General features: G+C 43.6%; 1 protein-coding gene across 7 annotated transcripts in view; it reads right to left on the reverse strand.

Moving 5' to 3' along the window:
• FOXP1 (forkhead box P1) overlaps positions 1-20,809 on the reverse strand; it is a 597,337-nt gene that overhangs the window by 98,809 nt on the left and 477,719 nt on the right. Inside the window, exon 1 of one of the 7 annotated variants that reach the window (XM_027121391.1) lies at positions 8,861-8,982. The exons of the other annotated variants lie outside the window; for them this stretch is intronic. The gene's annotated coding sequence lies outside the window, so the exon portion shown is untranslated. Of the gene's footprint in view, positions 1-8,860; positions 8,983-20,809 lie in introns of those variants that run through there. 7 annotated transcript variants of the gene reach the window in all.

A 20,809-nucleotide genomic window follows, 5' to 3' on the forward strand; every position in this document is an offset into this window, starting at 1 on the left:
GTGTTACAACAGAAACCATCATAGAAACAATCTCTTGCTCATAATGTTTAAAAGGACTATGGAGAGCCTATGCAAGAGAAGGGCACCAGAGAACTTCTGGGGGTGATGGAAATGCCATCTATCTTGGCTGGGGTGGTGGTCACAGAGGATGGATACAACTGCCAAAATTCTTCCGACTGTATACTTAAAACAAATGCATTTTATGTAGGTAAATTATGCTTCAATAAAACAGATCTGAAAAGTTTTAAAAAAGGACTTACATACACAGCTAATTTTTAAACCCTCATATACAGTCAACAGTTTAAATCTCCTTTTCCCAGAGTTATTTATTCAATTTTTGTTGTCATGTTACAGAACAGTAAAACGAACTTGAGTCTCCTCTCCTTTTTCCCTTTGGACATCTCGACGGAGGTGGTGACAAGTAATCAGATGCTTAAAGCAGCAGCAGGCACAGCCAAAGGAGGGAAAGGGGCGAGAAGCCTGAGTAATCCTCCAGCCCGGTGACCAGTCTCTGAATAATCAGAAGTGGGCTCTTAGATCCTGACGGCCTTAACTTTGCTTTTCCTCTCTGAAACCACATTTTCACACAAGTTCGCTCTGAGCTTCCAAAGTGGGCTCGAGCTTCATTTATAAACATAATAAAACTAAGATTTTTCCAAAGTTCCTCCTCCAACGTGTCAGGAAAATCAGTTAAGGAAAGCTTTCACAAACGTAGCCAAATGAACCAGAAAACATTGTGGGGTGGGAAAAGGAAAAATAAAAAATAAAAAAAAAAATCTGAGCACAGTGTGGGGCTTTAAATAGTTAAGAATTATAGCCTACATATCCACTGCCTTAGCTCTCGACGTCTAACTTTTTCATGTAGCTAGTCCCTCCTAATACTGGGAATCAAAGGGCAGGCGGTACCAGCGAGAGGCTATTATAGCCCACACTTTATTGCCCATGACTACTGAGGTCATTAGCGGCAAGAGTGATTGTACTGGTCTTAACCTATTGATCACTGTAACTACTATCATTTAATCCTGTGTTGAATGTCTGGAAAGCAGGTACAGGCACACAAGAGAGAGTGCTTCAGCATTGAGAAATATGGCCAAGGCTTCGAAATTACACTCTGATTCATAAAATCTAGCCAGTGGTTTAAATCAATAGTATTTCAAACAGTCATGTGAGTTTTTAACTACAGCACTCTAATATTTATGAGCCCCTCTTTCAGAGTATTCAGTCGAAACTAAACTCCCCCCCCCAATTCCATGCACCTCCTTTACCCTCCTTTAGATAAAAACATTAATTTCTGAGGTTCTGTGTGGTACGGGGCTCATGCCTTAACTAGGAGTTCAAGCTAATGCTCCATTTCTTCCTCAAATGACAATTTAAATATAATGCAAAAAAAAAAAAAAAAAAAAAAAAAACCTGTATCCCCGATACTGTAACTACCTTAACTGTTTGAGTATATAGAAATGAGTATGTTTTATGAGTTAACAATGAATCATAGAAGGCAATTTATGAAGAACGGGAATGATTCTGTCTAGCTGCCTTCAAGGATCAGAAATTCAAATTAAACTTCTGGCAGACATTTAAAGAATGCTAGCATACAAAACTGAATTTAAACACACACACACAGTTAACACTCTTTAGTTGAGTTTCAAGGGGAAGTCATGAATTAAAAAAAAAAAAATTGGTTGATACACTGCTGACTGATACCAACTGGGTGTGGCCCACCCCAGGTGCACACAAACCTGCCAACATGGCAGCTGGACAGCTGTGCTGGGGCCATTGGGACACGGCTGCTGGTGTGGGCCTGCTGCTACCTTCCTACCAGCCACTGGGGAGATGTCCTCTGCACCAATAAGTGCTGTGAAAAGCCCATCCAGTGCTGTGTAAATTCTGCCTGATACAGTTTTCTTTTACTTCCAAATGGCTTTATATCATCTGAACGCTAGAAGAGTATTAAAATAATATGGCTTATTTTTCTCCTCCATCCTCAACAGGGAGAGGTAGGTAAGGGGAAGGGGAAGAAAAAAATCTAAAAAGCAAACAAACAAATAAAAACACCCACAGAAACAATACTGATTTCTAATCTAGGACACAATTGGAGGAATTGGGTGGGAGGGGAGATGACACAATATAAATACTGAAAATAACATGTTATCCTTTCTTTTTCTTTCTCTTTAGTTTACACGCACGTTAACTCCAAGGAAATGCTGCCAGGTATAAACACACATAGATTTTTGGACCTCAGCACTTCTCATAATTGCTATGTGTACAAATAATGCAAATGAGAAGATAAAAACATTTTAAATACTGCTGTATTTCCATTTCTCTGGATTAAGAATTTAGAAACTACTTTTCATCTCTGGTTATTCACCTCGTGGATGTCCCAAGAAACTTAAGTCCCTTCTAGACCTCGGGCTGTGTTTGAATGATAACTGACCAGGTAAGGCAGTGTCACTTGGTTCATCAAATAAGAGCAAAATGAATTAAATTAGAATGCTCCAGAACATCAAAACAAAACCAAAGAAAATGGCTACACACACACACACACATCTATGTCAAATTTGATATGATCACGTGGAAGCGAACCTGTATAAAAGAAAATAAACAGCAAGCCCCCCCCGATGAAAGACAACAGTTTTCATAATTAATAACCGAATGGATACAACTGATATATCGGCAAACAAAAAAGTTAGGAAGCTTCTATCTGTTCCCCATGGTGTTCAGAAAGAAGAAGAAGAAACACACACACAGACACACAAAAACCCAAAAAGCCACAGATACCATGTAAAGTAGGAAAGAAAATACATTTCTGACATAATATTTCAGTCTTCAAAAAATAAAAAAAAAGCATGCTATTCACGTGGAAAGTATAATTCTGTTCCATTATAGAATTCTGTTTTTTTGTATAACTCTTTTAGGCTTCGCTATTTTGCCACAATACTGTACAAAGCATTAAGGCAGGTAATGGTTATTATATTAATGCAAAATCATCTAAGTAGTCAGTCATTAGCATAACTGTTCTCTCAGTAACAATACAACCACCTATTAAAATTTTAGGGGAAAAAAAGACCTCTTTAAAATGCAATTAGCATTTCATTTTTTATCATTTTGTTTATTACATTCTATCAAGAAAGGCTATCCTTCCTTCAGGAAGAATTGTATGGCCAAGACTTGCCTGCCAATCAGGTGTTATTTCAGGTTATCAAGCCTAATAAGCAATCCTGGCAACGCTCTCTGAGCTCTTCTTTTGTCTCTAAATTGTAAAAAGTGGCATAAATTCATATTTGTTTACAGCACGGGCATCTGTGGGAGCTCCACTGCTCTCCTCTCACATTTCCCCCCCCACACAAGGTTACTCCACTAGGCGCCAGCGTAACTGTTTTAGCTCTAATATCAGCTTCATTTGCATAAAAATGTAAAGTTTACATAAATTAAAACGCTTCTCCCATTAGTGACTGTTAAATACAGGAAACAGTGGAAGCTACACGTGAAAATAATCATCCAATAAGCCCTGATCTTTTCAACCTAGCAACTATTATTATTATTATTATTATTATCTAGAAAAATGCCCCCTCTTCCTTCCTCAGTCTCTCTCTCGGAGGAGGGATGGAAAAAACTTAGTGCACGTGGATCAAACCTGCTCTGACAGTTTATATGAACAACAACAACAAAAATCGTCTTTTAAGTACTGTAAAGAAGAGGAGGGGAGAATTATTCCAAGAAGGTACCTCAGAATAGACTCTACCCACAGATCTTTAGCTCTTGAAGAGAAAAAGAAGAGTCCTTGGCTACATAAGCTCCCTTACATTGAAGCATTATTCAAAAATAGTGAAAGGGAAGGCAACTGTATCCATCCTCTTTGACACACACAGATGATTAGAATAAGGAAAGACGACTTGGAGATGCAGCTGGAGATCAACGGATACTGTTAAATGAAGAAAAGTTAAATGTTGATCTTTTGCCCATCGAACATTTTTCTAAGACTAAGAATTAAATGGACAGCTCTTCATGCTTTAACCAGCACAGAAAATATCACAGGGTGCTTAACTACGAAAAAATATACATCGTATACATATAATTAATATATATACATATATATTTTACTATTTACTGAGATACAGGGGGGATTTTAGTTGGATTTAAACATGCAGGTAGGCCAAAATTAGATCATTCCAACATTTTTAAGGCCTGACTGAGGGTGCAATCACCCTTTCTTTCCCCCTTTTTTCAGAATTATAACTTCTGCTTCTCAAATTATGTAGTTTCTCCTGCCTATTTCCAACACCTTTACCTTATCTATCACAGTTAGGCTAAGGGGTGCAAATTAGATCCTAATGGGAAAGCATCAGTTGCTTCTTTGACAATCTCACCATTCACTGATTTATTTCTAATGGAGACAAAGCCCGACCCAAAGCTCCCCATGTGATAAAGGCCAAAACATGTTCAAAAATGCCCAGTAAAATCAAGGCTAATGGGAAAGCCATGAAGACCCACACGCATGAAGCGGTGTGACAATTAGAGTAATTGTACAAAAAGCCATCTTCAGGACAAAGTAAAAGAAATTAAGCTGCCACAACAGTAACAGGTTAGATGAAAAAAATCAAAATTTAATGTATTCTCCCCTGTGTCATCTTGTTTTGTCAAGACATCAAATAGAATTGGGAAGTACAAAATAACAAGCCCTTGAGAAATCACAGAAGCCGACCTTTTTGATGTTGTTGATTTACCTTGTTCTCAGTTATTTGAACAATGATGTTTCAGATTTAAGGGCCTGATAAAGCTTAAAAATTAAAACATGATACTAAGGTATCCCAAAAAAGTGCACCCCCACATTTAGCCAGCAACTTCATTGATTCGTTGCTTTCAACCGGATTTGAAAAGGAGGCACAGTGCATGTATTCAATATTTATTTCTCTCATTCTAAATTAATTTCTCTTCAAACAGCTGTCAGGTAGGAAGAAAGACTCAGAGATTATTCCAACAGTCCTCAAGTAGAGGCCCAGTTCAGGTCTCTCCAGATAGTTCAAGTTCCCAGCATCTGTAGAAGACTGCTTAGCTAAGAGGTAGCTGAGTTTTCTCTTTTTAAAAAAGAGTAAATAAAACTGAATTTAGAATGCCATTTTTGAGGAGGGGGAAAAAAAAAAAAAGTACTGCACACTTTGAAATGACTGAAACCAATGTCCAGAAATCTCATGCTATTGCCAAGAACAGAAATCGTTCATCAAAACCAAACCAAATTCATGTCTGTTCCCAAACCCAGCCATGCAGGTATACACGAAGCTATAGTCTTTCTCTGCCCCCGGAGAGCTACAGCTTACCAGCAACATAACTCCTAGTCTTATACGAAATCTTACGTACAAAGATATATAAAATCAATATATCACACGATAGCTTTCTCAATTTTTATGTGTAGATGGCTGCTTCTACTAGAGCATACATATGAACCAAAAAATGCAGCAGTAAAAAAACACATCTGTTTAAAAGACACTGAAAGTAAATAACCTAGTATTTACAAGCACTAGTAGAATTTGTAAGATCTGGACTAGTTAATAACTATTAAATGACTGTAACTCCTTGTCATCAAATTCATATGCATTTTAACACATAACACACACACCAGACACTATGTATTTATTTACTCCAACCTTCTCTGGTCAACTGTTGCTGCCTCATCCCTCGCTAATAAATCACAAAGAACTACCTGCAGTGGACTCGCATTATTCTGTTTGCCAAACTCCTAAGAGGATAGTTTTAAGTTTCCCCTTAGTGGTGTTCATCTACAACTAAGCCACAGAGTAAAATAAATTTCTTCAGTCTCCTTTTCTTGGCCAAATTTTATTCACATTTTAGTTCAAGCTAAGAAGCTCGTCACACTACCGTCTCCTGATTGTCTCAGTAAAACCCTGTAACACCAGCACACTTCTGCCACCTTACTCAGCTGAGATAAATCTGAAATCACATTGCTTTTAATTAATCTGGATTTTAATTTCACTGTCTCTTGCAATTGTGTGGAGGTTGGCTGAAAAGTTTGCAGAGCTGGTCAGCGTCATGAAAGAGTTTATCTTTCAAGTGACAGCTCCTGTCAACTTGCAAATACAAGGCAGTGATGGTGAGGGTTTTGTTTTTACAGTACATTTGACTGTAAACAAACAAACAAACAAAATTCAGGCCAACCACTCCTATCACAAGCTTTCCGATAATTTATGGTTTACCAGCTGAGCAAGGTTACGCAACACTGCATGCCTTTAGATGCATTACTTCAGCTAGTTGAGATTTAATTAAGATCACAGCCTCTAAAATCCCTGTCAAATGAAAATTCAGAGAAGACAATACACTATATAGCCTCTTGCAGAATGTTTCCATTCCGTCCTCTGGAAAAATATGAGTTAATCCGCGTTTCTATGGCTGCAGACAAAAGTTCACTAATTTTGTTTTCTTTTGACACTTAGGTTGTTTTCTATTGTATGTCATGAGATCATTCCCTTCCAGGGAGGGAAGAAGAAAATCGAGAGTGAAACACGTTGCAGAAACTGCCCTTGACATTATTATCCGACATTAGCATAGCTTAGCTATGATGTCATCACATCTTCATATAATCAGCCCATGCTTAGGAGAGTTTCATTTAATGAAATATGTTTATTTAAAAACACAACACAAATGGGAAGCCTACCTTTCTTGAATTACTCAGATTAAAGAATTGACATGTTACGCTCCTCATTTCCTTAACTGACCAACTTGTTAACAAATGAGCTGCACATATGGGTAGAAAAGAAAGTTCTGGAGGCAAATAAGAGAGCATAAAGCCCATTACTTTCATACTATAAGCAGTCCCTAGAGTAAAAAATATATATATATTGTTAATAGATTTCTTCTTATAGATCGCTCTCTCTTCTTTTAAAGAAAAAATTTATGATCATGTGGTCCTTTACCTAGTCCAACGTATTTTTATTTGCATCAGCTTAATATCTGGTTGCTTATCTCATGCCTTAGAAATGACAGGTGCTCACAGTCTTACTCCTGACAGGCCACTACACAAATAACTGTCTTGCCTGAAAGGGCTAATGCAGTACTAATGAACAATAAATCAACTTTGATTATCAAGTGTCAGCCCAATCCGTTTTCAGTTCAGCTCTATCACATCCTAGAGTAAGTCAGCCAGTGTCTCTGGGTAGGCAGTCTGTATTTTGGTTTCATTTTTACACACTTTCCACTGAAATGTGTCAGGCAGCTACAAAGAATCACGTAAATAGAAGTAGACCTTTTTTCAATGTAAGCGAAGGGCACCAATTAGGAGAATGTGCTTCAATCTTCATTCGGTTTACTTAGTGACGGGTCTTAATATTCGAGAAAGCTTTGTATTCTTTTAAACAACAATAACAGCAACAGATCCTAAACTAGAATCTTAATGTGATCCTGTTTAAGGTTTCTGACAATGACATGCTAGCTTGAACACTTTACCACATAAACCAGCTCTGACCGAGCATTCCTCTTGGAAAATCTATTACAAACAAATGGAAAAAAAAAAAAAAAGGGCATTAAAAAGGCCGCCTCTAAAATAAAAACTTCACTCGATTTGAAGTTAAAAAAAAATGGCTTCTTTAACACTGACTTCCTAATAAAATAAATGCAACTTATTTTTTTCTTAAGCAGATTAGTCACTGATAGTATGAGTCACATTTCCTGTTATTAGGCTTAATTTTTCCCCCAAACGTGTCACTTTCAGAGTGTTGGAATCTATGGAAATTAGGTGATTTGCATTTTTAAATTGGCTTGATTAGAACATTTGGTCTGTGTGGACAAGAGTATAAAATTATTAGATATTTTACTCCGAACCGGCAGGCCCTGAAGGAGTTAATCCCAAAGAGGAAAGAGTCTATATGTACTTTGCTCTAAAACTTTACCACCCACTTCCTAAAGGTCCCCTCCTTCCCATCACGACACTTGGGCGGGGGGAACCAAGAAAGTCTCGTTTCCACTGACCGTCTTTCAGGCAGTTCTGACAGTTGAGGTAGCTACATTCAAAGCCGGTTCGGATGGGAGCACCCCCTGACAATTCCTCAGTCTGCTGCGCGTCCGAACCCAAAGCCCACTCACTACTTAATTAACCAGCAAAGTAATACAACACAGCTGAGACGTCCAAACCTGCCTGAGTGTCCCTCCGCCAGCCTGCCCTTTTCTGTGTGCGGCTTTATTCGTCCCCCTCCCCCCCCCCCGTGACTGTGTGTGAACTCCTTGAATTTGAACAGCTAAGCTGAAAATAGCCTAGACAGATATAGAAACAAACTATCAGCAGCAAAGAAACATCCACACGGGTTACACTGAGATGGAAGGCTCCTTGTATATGTCACACGCTCTGAAAGTGACATAAATCACACCCCAGAAACGTCCCCCGAATGGAGTGATGGCGAGGGCTTTACCAAAGTGGCTGCCTGAAGGCCAGAACGGCAGAAAACCAGTAGCAAACGAAAAAAAAAAAAAAAAAAAAAGAGCGAGCGAGCGAGAGCGCGAGAGCAAAACACAAGCAGGACTTCCTTCAACTCTCAACTACACCCCACCCATGAACATTTTAAAAAAGGGAGAGCAAGAGAGAAACGGGGAGGGGGGGAAATCTCTCTCTTCCAGGACCCACAGGCCTGGAGCTGCTTCTTCCCACCCCTCCACTCCCTCCCCCCGCCTCCACTTCCAGAGCGCAACTCCCACCCAAGTTGATAAACAGCGATGGTTATTATTATTTTTTTTTTTTCCAAAAGACTCAACTTAGAAACCCTCGGGCGCTCCTGCCTTCCCCAGCGAGGCCCCAGGAAGCTGGCACCGCGGAGCCCGGGGAAGGAGAGCAGAACGGCAAAGATCAATCACAGGGACCAACCTGACACTCTCCATGTAGCCGCCAGGCGCGCGGAGCCGGCTCAGGGCGCCCGCGCGGGCCGGGCGTGGGGTCCGGCGGCCTCGGCGTGCAGGCGGACTGCACGCGCGCAGGGGCGCTCCGGCTCGCGGGCTGACAAGACGCGCCGCGCCGCGCCCACCCGCCCCGCCCTGCTCCACCAATCACAACCCGCCTCTAAACACCCCGCGCCGCGCCGCGCCCCACACAATGGGCTCCGCGGCCCGCGCCCCGCGCCCGCGCCCTCCGGCCCCCCTCCGCGCGGCAGGTGAAATCACGCTCTGCTGAAACCCGGCTTTTGTTTCGGGAGCAACTCCGCTTAATTGCTGTTAACCCTTTGACCCGCCTCCGGCTGACGTCTGGGAAGCCGGGCGCGGCGCGCATCTCTCCCTCCGGCCGGGGCTGCCGGGTCGGGGCTTTTTGGTGGGGTGGCTGTGTTTGTTTCCTCTTGGAAACTGACAAAGAGTTGTCCCGGCCTTTCAGAGCAACCCGAGCGGCAACGCAGGGGAACCGGCGCGTCCGGCGCACACCCCGACTGCTCGGAGCAACTGTTTAGAATCGGAAGGGGATGCGGGGCTCAAAGGCAGCGCAGGAGAACTTCCTCGAAAACGGCCTTTGCGGGAGAACTTTCGCTTCACGTCCCTGGTTTAACCCAGCCTTGGCCTCTTTTATTTCCCCCCTTTTCTTTCCAAGAGCCGGGTTCGCCGGAGTGTGCTTGTGCGCACAGAGGAAAACGAACCCGACACGGGGGTTGAAATAAATAACAACCAACGTACCTCGTTGCTGAACCAAGCTCCTTGCCCTCTAGAACGACAGCTGCTGAAGCAAGCATCTGCCACTCTTTCGCTAAGAAATAATTCTCTAAATTCCGTTCTTATTTATACAACAACATCAACACAGGCTACTCTCCATGAGCACTTGAAGATGACCTCTATTAGTCACTGCTCCTTAATGCTGTTTAAAGCTGAGTACAGTGTGAGGAAGAAAAAAAAAAGGCACCAATATTGTAAACTTGGTGGGCTCAACTGGCCCGATTTCGGTGCCAGGTTAATTTAGTCATTTTCGGCAGCTCTAGAATCACTTCTCTAATTTACCCTTGTTCAATTTAGGGGAAAACTTTTTGGCCTATACTTACAAAACAAACAAACAAAACTCTAACTTTTAAATTATTTTTCTTAAAAATATTCGAGGAAAGGTAGTCGTGACATTAATGATTACGTATTTTCCCTCAATTAAAAAAAAAAAGGCCACAAATCCTACTCCACTAATTTCAGTTTTACTTGAAAGTATTTTTCCATTTGAGGTGTTAACGCAGGTTACTACAAACCAGAAAGCATATTGATAGTACTTCCGATCAAGCAAATGCCTGAATTTCAATCAGGTCAGCTCGGGAGCAGACAATTCCCCCATTAATCCGCCAGCAAAAGAGACAAAAGCGCCAGTTGACTGTCAACTTATGATCAGATGTTAAATGGGTGCAGCACTGATCGAGCTCCACCCTAAAGTGTTTTTGTGTCAGAAAACAAATTTATTAATGGAAGTTTTTCAGGTCACAAAAATGTGACCCCACCCTCTCATGAATATTCAACAGAGAACCAAGGCATTCTTTTTTGGGGAGAGGGGCCTTAAATCTGCCAGTGTACCACGAATCAGTAGAGTTCTGACTCTTAAAGAGACAAGGCCCTCCTTCCGTAGGGGCTGGCAGGGCCCCAAAGACAGGAAATAAAAATATAGGAAGTTCTCTCCAACCAAGGCACAGCGAGAGAGGAGAAATGTTCATTTCAAAAATCCACATTTTTTTCAAAGGTATTAAAATTCATTAGAGATTTAACGTCTGTGAACAACATCAGGGTGCCCTTTAAAGAAGCAATTCTTTTTTTTTTTTTTAAAGACCATTTCTTTCAGAGGCATCCATAAAACTCAAGCATGCTTTTACAAGTTGGCCCACCTCCTTTGCAGGTCTCCGTTTGTAAGCGAATCGTCTCTGGGAGCATCCAAACAAGCAAACAACAAACATTACAGAAGCTTGTGACCCAGCTGTGGAGTCCAGCCTCACACAAAATAATTAGAGAGTGATGCAATGCGGTGCTTACACAAATACTAAATTGCATGGTGGTGGCGTTAAGCACCATGAGACCACAGAGCAGGGGGAGATGAGTGGATCAGGAGAGGTCTGGGAAGGCCCCTTGGGGAGGTGGTGTTTCGAGGACTGATGGTTTGGAGAAGGGGGGAGGTGACAAAGTAGCTTAGCAAAAGCAGAGGCCACCTGGAGCCCTTCCCACCCTCTCTCCAAACATGACATGGTGACTCAGAGGCTACTTCTAGGCAAGGAAATGTACCATCAGAGATAAACCTGGATAAGTTTTATAGGCCCAGGCCATTTTGGTTAACGCTCCCCACGCATTTCGGTTATTTGGCCCAGGCTCAGTCCCTAGCCAGGGAACCACATCCTACAGGCCGCCACTAAGAGTTCGCATGCCGCGAGGAAGATCCCGCGTGCCTCGACTAAGACCTGGCGCAGACAAATAAATATTTTGGAAAAAAAACTTAAAAAAAAAAAAGATCCCTTTCCATGTGGTCCCTGTCTACCTGCCCTGTGTCTGGGATTCAGTGAGAACTGGAACTTTCAATGGCTGGAATCCAATATAAATGTTACAAGGTGCAGTGACTTAGAAGACTTAGTTAATGCCATTTGTTCTATGAGTGCCAGGTCATTTTGGAAAGGCTGGGTCAGAAAGGCCAAAAAATAAATAAAATAAAAATAAAAGCAGCAGCATTTGGACGTTTGGATTGCGGGAGCTTTAGAAAAATCTGGATTGAGGGGCAGGCTTATTTAGAATGGGTTACTCAGCCACAGGGGTTCATTCAGTTGTCACAATGTGAACAGAAATTGCAATCCCCATTTTACAGAGGAGGGAGCTGAAGTTCAGAAAGGCCAAGTGATTTGTTTTTTCTTTTCCCTGTCTAAGAATCAAACACACCCAGCTCCACGGGCCACAAGGGGAAGCAAGACACTGAATAGTTCCAGAAAAAGAGAGGCCATGATAATATAAAATGAATACCTGGGGGGGGGGGAAGGGCTAATGTTGAAGGAAGAGTGAAGGAAATGCTAAATACCCTACTGAAAAATATTTTTGATGCCCACATCCTAACACCCACAACAGATACAGCCCTTGTTCAAACACCACATATTAAGAAACCTGTCAGTTGCTAAATGAGTCCATTGTGCAGCTGGCTGTGTACTTAAGAACAGATTACTATGATCCCACACCAAACTCTAACCACCAAATAACACACCTGGGACTCAAATCATGTATTTTATTTGGTTCTGCTGAGCCCTAGCCTTGAACGCAGAAGAAAGTGAAAGCTTTTACTGCCCATTCAGAGCTGAGAATGTAGATAAGATGTATTCAACGCAGAGTCAGAAGGAGCATCTTGTCGGGACGTTATTCCCACACTTTGATGGATGGCATGGCCAAGGAGGAGACACCAGCCACGGTGCTGGGCCCACGTGGTCCTCGGCTCCAGCCGGAGCTGCTTGGCAATCACGAGAAAAAGGGCACGGGCACTGGCTCACATATTTCTAAGCAACACTGAGAGCGAGACACCTCCCCAGATAAAGTCAGTTATCTCTACCAAGGGATGAACAGTTTGATGGGTTGAAAAAAATCAACTTGCTTATGAGGGTCAAAATCTTTTTCTTGTTTTCTTTTTTTTTTGTTGTTGGCTGTGCTGTGCGGCCTGCAGGATCTTAGTTCCCCGACCAGGGATTGGACGTGTGCCCCCTGCGGTGGAAGCGTGGAGTCCTGACCACTGGACCGCCAGGGAATCTCAAGTGGCCAAAATCTTAATTCAATTCCCCATCTTCTTCTAAACAGCCCTTCCTTGAACACTTATTTCCTTTCTTTTTAACCATTCGTTTCGTGGAGTACCCAGAACATATTCTGAAACGACAACTTAAAGAGATTCAACCAACTGACCCTGTTGCTAGAGGAGAACACACTGAAAGAGCAGGACTACAGAATTTAGGCCCCTCACCCCAGAAGTGGGCTTGATGACCTGCCCAGGGAAGCGAGTCTCTCCAGAAGGAGCCCTGCTTTAGTTATTTCTCATGTCTCCAAAGACCGCCAACCAGCAGCCAATTAGAGAGACTAAACTGCAACAGACATGCCCGATTCCGGACATTTGGGCACTTGTCTCCAAGGACCTGCCGTTCCTTCTTGATTTAAGTGGGGCTTTTACTTAAAAATATAAATTAATACATCATCCATCTACAGGGAGCTAAGGCAGTTAGCTCCAGATTGCTATTGTTTATGTCGCTGTTATGTCTGTAGACAATGAAGGCAATTATGTTGCTTTTCTCTTGCTGCCGCTCAGCCAATGGAAAAGACTGCAAGTTCTCACTCTTGCAAAGGAGTTTACATTTCTTCCCGTGACACCCTCCAAACTGTCATCAGCATCTTCACTGGATGCAACCTTTTATAATGCGATTGCTCCTGGTTAATTTTCTAGATACACACTGTGACATGTCAACATTCAGGTGACTTATGAATATGATGGGTACATAAGCTATGGAAAACATGTACCACCCTCTCCAAAAAAAAAAAAAAAAAGTCCCTCACTCGAAACGTAAAGATATTCATAGAATGTCACCGGTAAACAAAATCATGTCTGGGAAAGAAAAATGGCCAACATCCATTCCAAACTCTGCATCTGATTGACAGTAACAAATTACTCTCTCTGATTTATGCTCAAACTATAATCTCGTTTTAATATAATGTACAATGTATAACTGGATCGCTTCTACCATAAGGTTAGAACAGATTACACCGAGGTGCACAAAAGCCTCAAAAAGGGACATGTTTTAGGGCAGGAGGTCGTTTCCCAAAGAGCTCTTTCCTCCAGGTATCAGGAAGAAAGTATCACTATCACCATTAAGCACGAGGCCTTATTCCCCCCTCCCCCACCCCCCGAAGAGTGACAGTGCTGACGACACACCCATGTGCAAACTCTCGATTTTAGGCACAAGCAGAACAGGGTCACTGAAGGGGAAAAGAAAAAAATGGCTCTTGGGTGATGAGATGACATTTGAATTTTTTTTAAATGTTTAATTATGTAGAAATCGCTGAGTATCATTTTAAGGCACTGGCCACCTTTAGGCAGGAAAGTCAGTATTTCGGGTGACCCGAGGTGCGCAGCAGGCCTGCGAAGAGGCAGAGGGAGCGTGTTCCATCCTGCCCTCCGAACAATGCTCACCAGTCTCCCTCCCAGCCAACGCCACCCTCCTGTGACCCTAGGCTGACACACCCTCATGTCAAAACCTTCTTTACGCCTGCCCTCTGCTGGTAAGCCTGCCAGGACTAGGACATTTCGACTACCTCAACTTATTCCAAAGATAACTTTCAAAAGCTGGAGAGAGAAAGGCCACGTAATGAACTATTAACTGGAATATATAAATTAAGACACTTAAAAAAAACGGGGGGTGGTGGTGGGAGGAGACGCAGAGGGTGAAACATGGCACCTTTAATGTAAAAATGCCCATCCGTCTACTCTACTGCCGGCTGGCTCAGAGCACAGGACTGCCAAACTCTGCATTTTAGCTCACCTAAGAGAACCACCTGTATTACTGCCGGGCATCCTGCCTCCTCCTTTGCTCCGTCTCCGGGGAGAGGTATGTCGGTGCATTTTCAATAAAACACCTTCTTAGCAGTAAAGGGCCACTGTTCCCATTTCAGTGGTCCCTAAGGATTCATGATACAGTATATTTAGCTGGCTCGTGGCTCAAGTTTTCCTCAGGCATTCATAAGATCCATGTAGAAGGAAGAGGGATAAAAAAAAAAAAAAAAAAAAAAAGGAGGAAAAGAAGAGCTTTCGTCTATCCTTTGTTTAAGTAAGACAACAGTTAACTCCGAGATTGATGAGCTGGCGTGAGTCCCCCCCCAAACAACGGGACGCGCTGCCAGGCTCGCTCCCCACGACAGGTGCCCTGGTGTGCGAGCCAGGCGTGTAGGGAGGAGGGCTCTGGGCATCAGCTGGTGAATTTCCGCGGCAGCAAGCAAGGGTTGAACGCGGCAGCTCCTGTCAGCGTCAATGGGAAGCACGAGGCCTTACAAATCCCTGCATCCCATTTCAAAAATATATCTCCAAGACGGGAAAATGAAGCTTCGCAGTTGCAACCTCAGAAGCGTTCAGGAAGTAGCACTCTTGACAGCGCTTTAGATGCCGAGTAAATGCTCTTATAACGAACACGCGACGCAGCTGACAATAAATCTTACACCAGGGAAGCCCGTGCAGGGCTGCGGAATCCCCTCGAAAGATAATTGCCTTCCACACTGTGTGGCATAGAAATTGTGACATCGAAAACCCTTTGTGGGGCCCTATAGCTCTCTATGGCTTTTCTTTCCTTAATAGTCACCGATTACACACACACACACACACACACACACACACACACACACACACACACACACACTTCTGCCTTGAAAAGAGACCACAGAAAAATCCAAAGATTTGGTCATCTTTCCTAGAGAAAAGTGAGGAGGGCAGTTCTTGGCAGGGGACAGGGGATGGAAGTGGGAGGCTGGGAAGAGAGGAACTGTGTATGGACTCAGGGACAGAATCTGAAGCAGGACCTTAAGGTCCACAACCCTCAGCGTCCACTTCCCACTCTTTGAAAGCTCAGCTAGTTTCGCAAACAATTCCAAATTGGGAGTCTCCCAACAGGTCCATCAACAGGTAGGCAGATCTCTTCTAGTCCAAAGTGGCCTCAAGTGCTCTGTTTAACCCTGAGACGATGTAGGAGTATTAGACAGGACATGGGGGTCTGTCAATGATATTGTCATGAGCCAACAGTGTGACTGTGCTCACATCCCCTCACCTCTCTGAGACTCCATACTTCACCTAAACAAAGAGAAAGATGGATAAGATACTCTCCATTTTTTCTTTAATAATAATAATAACAAAAACTATCACTACTAACTACTTATTATGTGTCAGGTACACAGTTTACCCTAGCAGAGAAACTAATTTCTAGGTACTTTTTAGCTTACAGTTAATATCATATATAAAACTACCAAGGATATAGTTAAAAAATATGAACAGTATTTGAGAACTCTTGAATCTTTGGCACTATTGTGTCAACAGAATGTCAGGGAACAAAGGGAGGGAAAACTTCTTTGGAAAACAACTCAAAAGCTCTTATTCTGATTCTCTCTAGGTCATAAACCCTGTGAAACATCAGTAACTTGCGCTCCATTGAATAAGTCACTAACATGCTTTAGGACTTGGTGAATTGAGTGGGGGTCTCAGAGGAGGAGGCTAAAATCACCTGATTTCCAAACCTATTTATGTCCTTTCTCCTTGTGATTTTTTTCCCCCTCTTCTTTAACCATCAAAGCTCTCTCTTTCCATCACGCCTGCTCCCACCAAAACAATGTTCTCAATTTCTGGTCCAACCTCGCAAGCCATTCACCTGCCTCTGTCTGTTTCCTATCGGAAAGGAGAGAGGAAAGCTTTATGCGCCAGGTAACTACTGGTGGGGGCTGGCATTTCCATCTCAGGTTGAAGCCACAGGTAAGGTTTGGGCTGGACGAAAAGGGAAATTTGCAAGGAAGCACAGCATCACAGAGATGTTAGATTCCTTTGGAGATCTGATAACTCTCGTCTTAAGAAAATGCATACAGAAAAGCAGACAGTCCAGCCTGCAGGCCAATTATTTATTTTTTATTGTTTTAAATGGCATTTCATCCCTCTTGAGGAAAAGCAATAGATGAAGCAGGAAGCTTTCAGGTCATACAGAACTTTGTTCTTTTCAGACAAATAAGGTATTGTGTGTTTGAACAATAGGAGGAATGTCTAATTGATCTTAATTAAATTCAGCGAGGTCCAATTTTTGAGATGGGTCAGGACACATCTATGTAATGTCACAACCCAACAGGCCAGGCCTTTGAAATCAGGGAGCTCTGTGGTGAAGTGTCCTCTGACACCCTTTCCTATCCATTCACCATCCCACTGCCCTACCAACTTCTCCCCTCCAACTTGTCTTCTCTCTACCTCAGGCTACTCCTGACGTCTTCCCGGCTCCGCACATACAGTGTAAAACATCAACAGCTATAGTCCTTCCCTCTGGCCAGCCTTCTGAAGCGGCAAAGCCCCGCCACATACTCCCTCCTCCTTCTCATGATAACCTACCGAACAGGAATCCTATTTTATATATATATACCGTGGCACGTGGAGAAGGTTACCTGGAGTTTGCAGTGCGAGAGATGCAGGTTTGAATCCAATCTTTGCTACTCACCGGCAAACTAGGTAGTCACAAAAGTTCATTTTGTTTGTATTTCCTCATCTGTAAAATGGGAGCAATTATCTGCCTCGCAGCGGACAGAGGTTTCTTTTATTACTTTTGAGGTGTGTGTGTGTGGGTGTCAATCTTTAAACTCAGTTTCCCTGTTTCGAGAGCACTGGTGTGCATCTTTGATCTGATGCCTGGCGAGCACCTGGTCACAAGTGCATAGCACCCAGCAACCTCTCCGGTGTCAGCAAGGAGCCTCGTCTGAGGTCACCTGGCTGGTGGATGAAAGAGGAGGGGTGTGATTCTCCCCGCCAGAGCTCAGTCCTGCCTTAGGGAGCCTCTCGCTTCCTGGTTACGGAGCTCAGGTGACTTTGAGATAAGAGCTAAGAAAACAAAGCCCAAAGCCAGTCATGATCAAGGAGGCGGTGTTGGGAGTACTGAAAACAGCCTGCCGGCTACAAATCAGGAGGTGTGTACCAGGACCTCGGAACAGGGTTTGCCAAAGAAAGGGAAAAAGAGGGAAGGGCTGGTGCCTGGTAACAGGATGGCTGAGAAATGCGGCACATATTCACCGGGAGCTCGTGATGGGTTTGGCACTTTCCATAACATCTCTTAATCCTCAAAACAACCCCCTGAAGGAGGCATTACTGTGCCCACTTAACAGATGAAGAAACAGGCTCTCAGAGTTGAAATGACTTATCCAGTATCTCACAGCTAGTAAGGAGAGGAGTGGGACTTGAATGACTCTGAAACAAGGCTTCTGTACCATACGCCAAGCTGGAGACCAGGCTGGGGGCTAGAACTAGGCCTGGAAGAACAAAGAGGCGGGTCCAGTTTTACTCACTTGGCAAACAGATGTGACAAAGAGCCACTGATTGGTCAGCATGAATAGAACCTGAAATAATACAAAGGTAAAATTCTGATAGCCTCTTTGCTTCTTACAGGAATCCACAGTGACAACCCTGGTCCACCACGTGAACGTGAAATTGGCCCTGAATCTGTCTGCAGCCACAACCGGGCTGGGAGGAGAGGCAGTGGAACAAGGGCTCAGGCGCTGTCTTGAGTTACTTCTCCTTGATTAAGGAACCCCTCACACTCCCATTTCCATTATTGAGAAGAGACAGACACACAGACAAACAGGTAGACAGACTTCTCATCTTCTTCCAATACATCGCTGGGCACCAGGCAGTGTCCTAGCAGCCCTAGCCTGGACGGGGCTGGAGCTCTCCTGGCAACAGCATCTTAGATATAAAGATGGAACATCACGGTGATGGGACTTATTATGTCCCTGATCATAAAAGGCACCCACTTCCCTGTGACAGCTCTGGAGAGAGACTGCTATGGGTTCTAATGCTGGCTGCACCACTTCCTGACTGTACTTTTGGTAAATGATTCGTCTCTAAGTGCCTCAGTTTCTACATCTATGAAGGGAACTACTCCCAGGACTTTTCCCAGAGGGTTGTTGCAAGGATGAAATGTGATAAAATGGGTCAATGCCTGGGAAACACTTAAATGTTTCCTAATACCATTCTTATTGTTACTACACACTGCTTTTCCTTCAATCTTTCCCTTTTGCTATAATGAAATACTGTACCAGAAGGCAAACTGTTTGCTTCGTTTTGTTTTGTTTTTTTACTCTCGTCGACCTCTTATTTTTCTGTGACGTGGTATCAACCCTAACTCCAAAACTCTGTGTTGTGTTAGTATCAACCCTAACTCCAAACTTGAACTAAGTAGCAGTAGCCCTTTCGTCCAATGAACCTTAACAATGCAAGGAGGCACTTGGTTGTTTTGTTCTTTAAATCCAGGGTCATGAGGCAGCCCCACTTCTAGCTCCAGGTCACCGGGGTTCGCCAGATCCCCCAGCCATGTCATCACTTGGGGGTGTGGAGGTGTTTGCTGATTTCTTAAATGAACGCTCAAGGACCCACTGGGATAATCCGTGGAGGGGTCTGCCCTGAGCGCTGAGAACACACAGGCTGGCCAACGTGAGACCTAACTTACGGAACCCTCAGTCTGTGTTTGGATGATACTTTGCTACCACTGTCTCTGGGAAGGGAAAGCCTTTGGTGGAATCTCAGCCACCACGGCCCCGGAGGGGGCTCCGCTTACACCCAAACGATCAGGGCTCTCTGACCTAATGAGCTGCTTTTAAGCTCCCTTTCAACGTTTCCAACACCCTCATCACCCAAGGTAAGGAGCAGAACCCTCTCAGTGTTCTCAGAGTGCATGGCATGGCGTCAGCCATCATTTGATCATCTGCTGAATTAAAAAGAGAGAGACACCCAGGCAAAGGGCAGAGAAGAGGGGCTCTCTCCTTGGCCTTAGGGCATAAAGGGGCTTTGAGAATAAGACAAGGATTATGCTGCATATTTAAGGATAATGGGTCTGTCCCAGGTAGTTGGGCAGGCAGGGCTGGGGAAGGATATTTCAGCTACTGGGAAGAGTGTGTACACACGTTCACACGGGAGACAGCATGAGCCATTAACACCGGGGAACTGCAAGGTATTCGACAAGGCTGGGGCAATTATAATTCCTGCTACAACTCCCTTTCTTTGAGATCAAAGGGTTTTTCTTCTTTTTCTCAATTTCACCCGAATTTCTCATCTCATCTCTTCCTCTCCTCATTCTTCCCATTCAGGGCATGGTCTCTGCTCTTCATCTAGATCATGTCCAGTATGTAACATGAACTCTGCCAACCTTGATCTGAGCTGGCTCAAACACCCAGCCCCCCGCCCCCACACACACACACTTTCCCCTAAGTCTGCAGAGGGTGGTGTTCTGTATTCTTGTCGTGGCATGCTCTCAAACCCGTTGCTTCCGATCTTTCCGATCCAGGGATTTTGACTCTGCGAGTTTTTGGAGGGTGAGTCTGACACAGAAACAAAAGTATGGATGCTAAGGGGCACAGACTCAAGGATGAGATATTTTGGTCACCAAAGGGTCTAAATAACGCTGCATCAGATGTGGACATCTTATCATACAGTTAGATAGAACGAAAGCATGAAGAGAATCCATATCTAATACAGGGGCAAAACTTACAAAGCGTTAAGGTCTTGTACGCTAAGCCCTCAGGAGAGGAAAGAGAGCTCTAAGAAAACCAGCGCAGTCAAGACCGCCATTGGCCTTGGACACGTCACTCCCTCTGGGCAGCAAGGCTCCTATCCCTCAACCTTGAGGTCTGGTCTTGGTGCGAGTTCTCCGAAGGCAGCCTCACTGTGCTGGGGTGAAGGTGGCTCTCGCTCATTTTTATTCACGTGTTCCTTTTGAACTAAGTGGGTGCAGGAAGGACAACTCAAGTCCTATCTAGACCTGTGAAATCGCACGTTACAGAAAGGGAGAAAGGAGCCGCGTCTGAACAAAAAATACTCCTCCGTTAGGCAAATCATCCTCCTCGACAGAAAAACAAACACACGTACACATGTAAGACAGCGGAAGAGGCCACTCTACAACTCAGGCATCTTCTCGCCCATGGCGCTAACTCTGGGGGTGGTATCACTTCCCTGAGCTGCTGCCGCATTTACTGTCTATGCTGGACATTTCCACATTCTATCAAATAGTAATGAACTCACCAAATGCCAAAAAGAGTGCCTGGTACATAACAGCCCCTTAACAAATATTTGATGAATTTATAAACAAATGAA

Source organism: Aethalodelphis obliquidens, unplaced genomic scaffold (genome assembly GCF_003676395.1).
Source record: "Aethalodelphis obliquidens isolate GAN/ISIS:26980383/991018 unplaced genomic scaffold, ASM367639v1 scaffold22, whole genome shotgun sequence".
Lineage (NCBI taxonomy): Eukaryota > Metazoa > Chordata > Mammalia > Artiodactyla > Delphinidae > Aethalodelphis > Aethalodelphis obliquidens.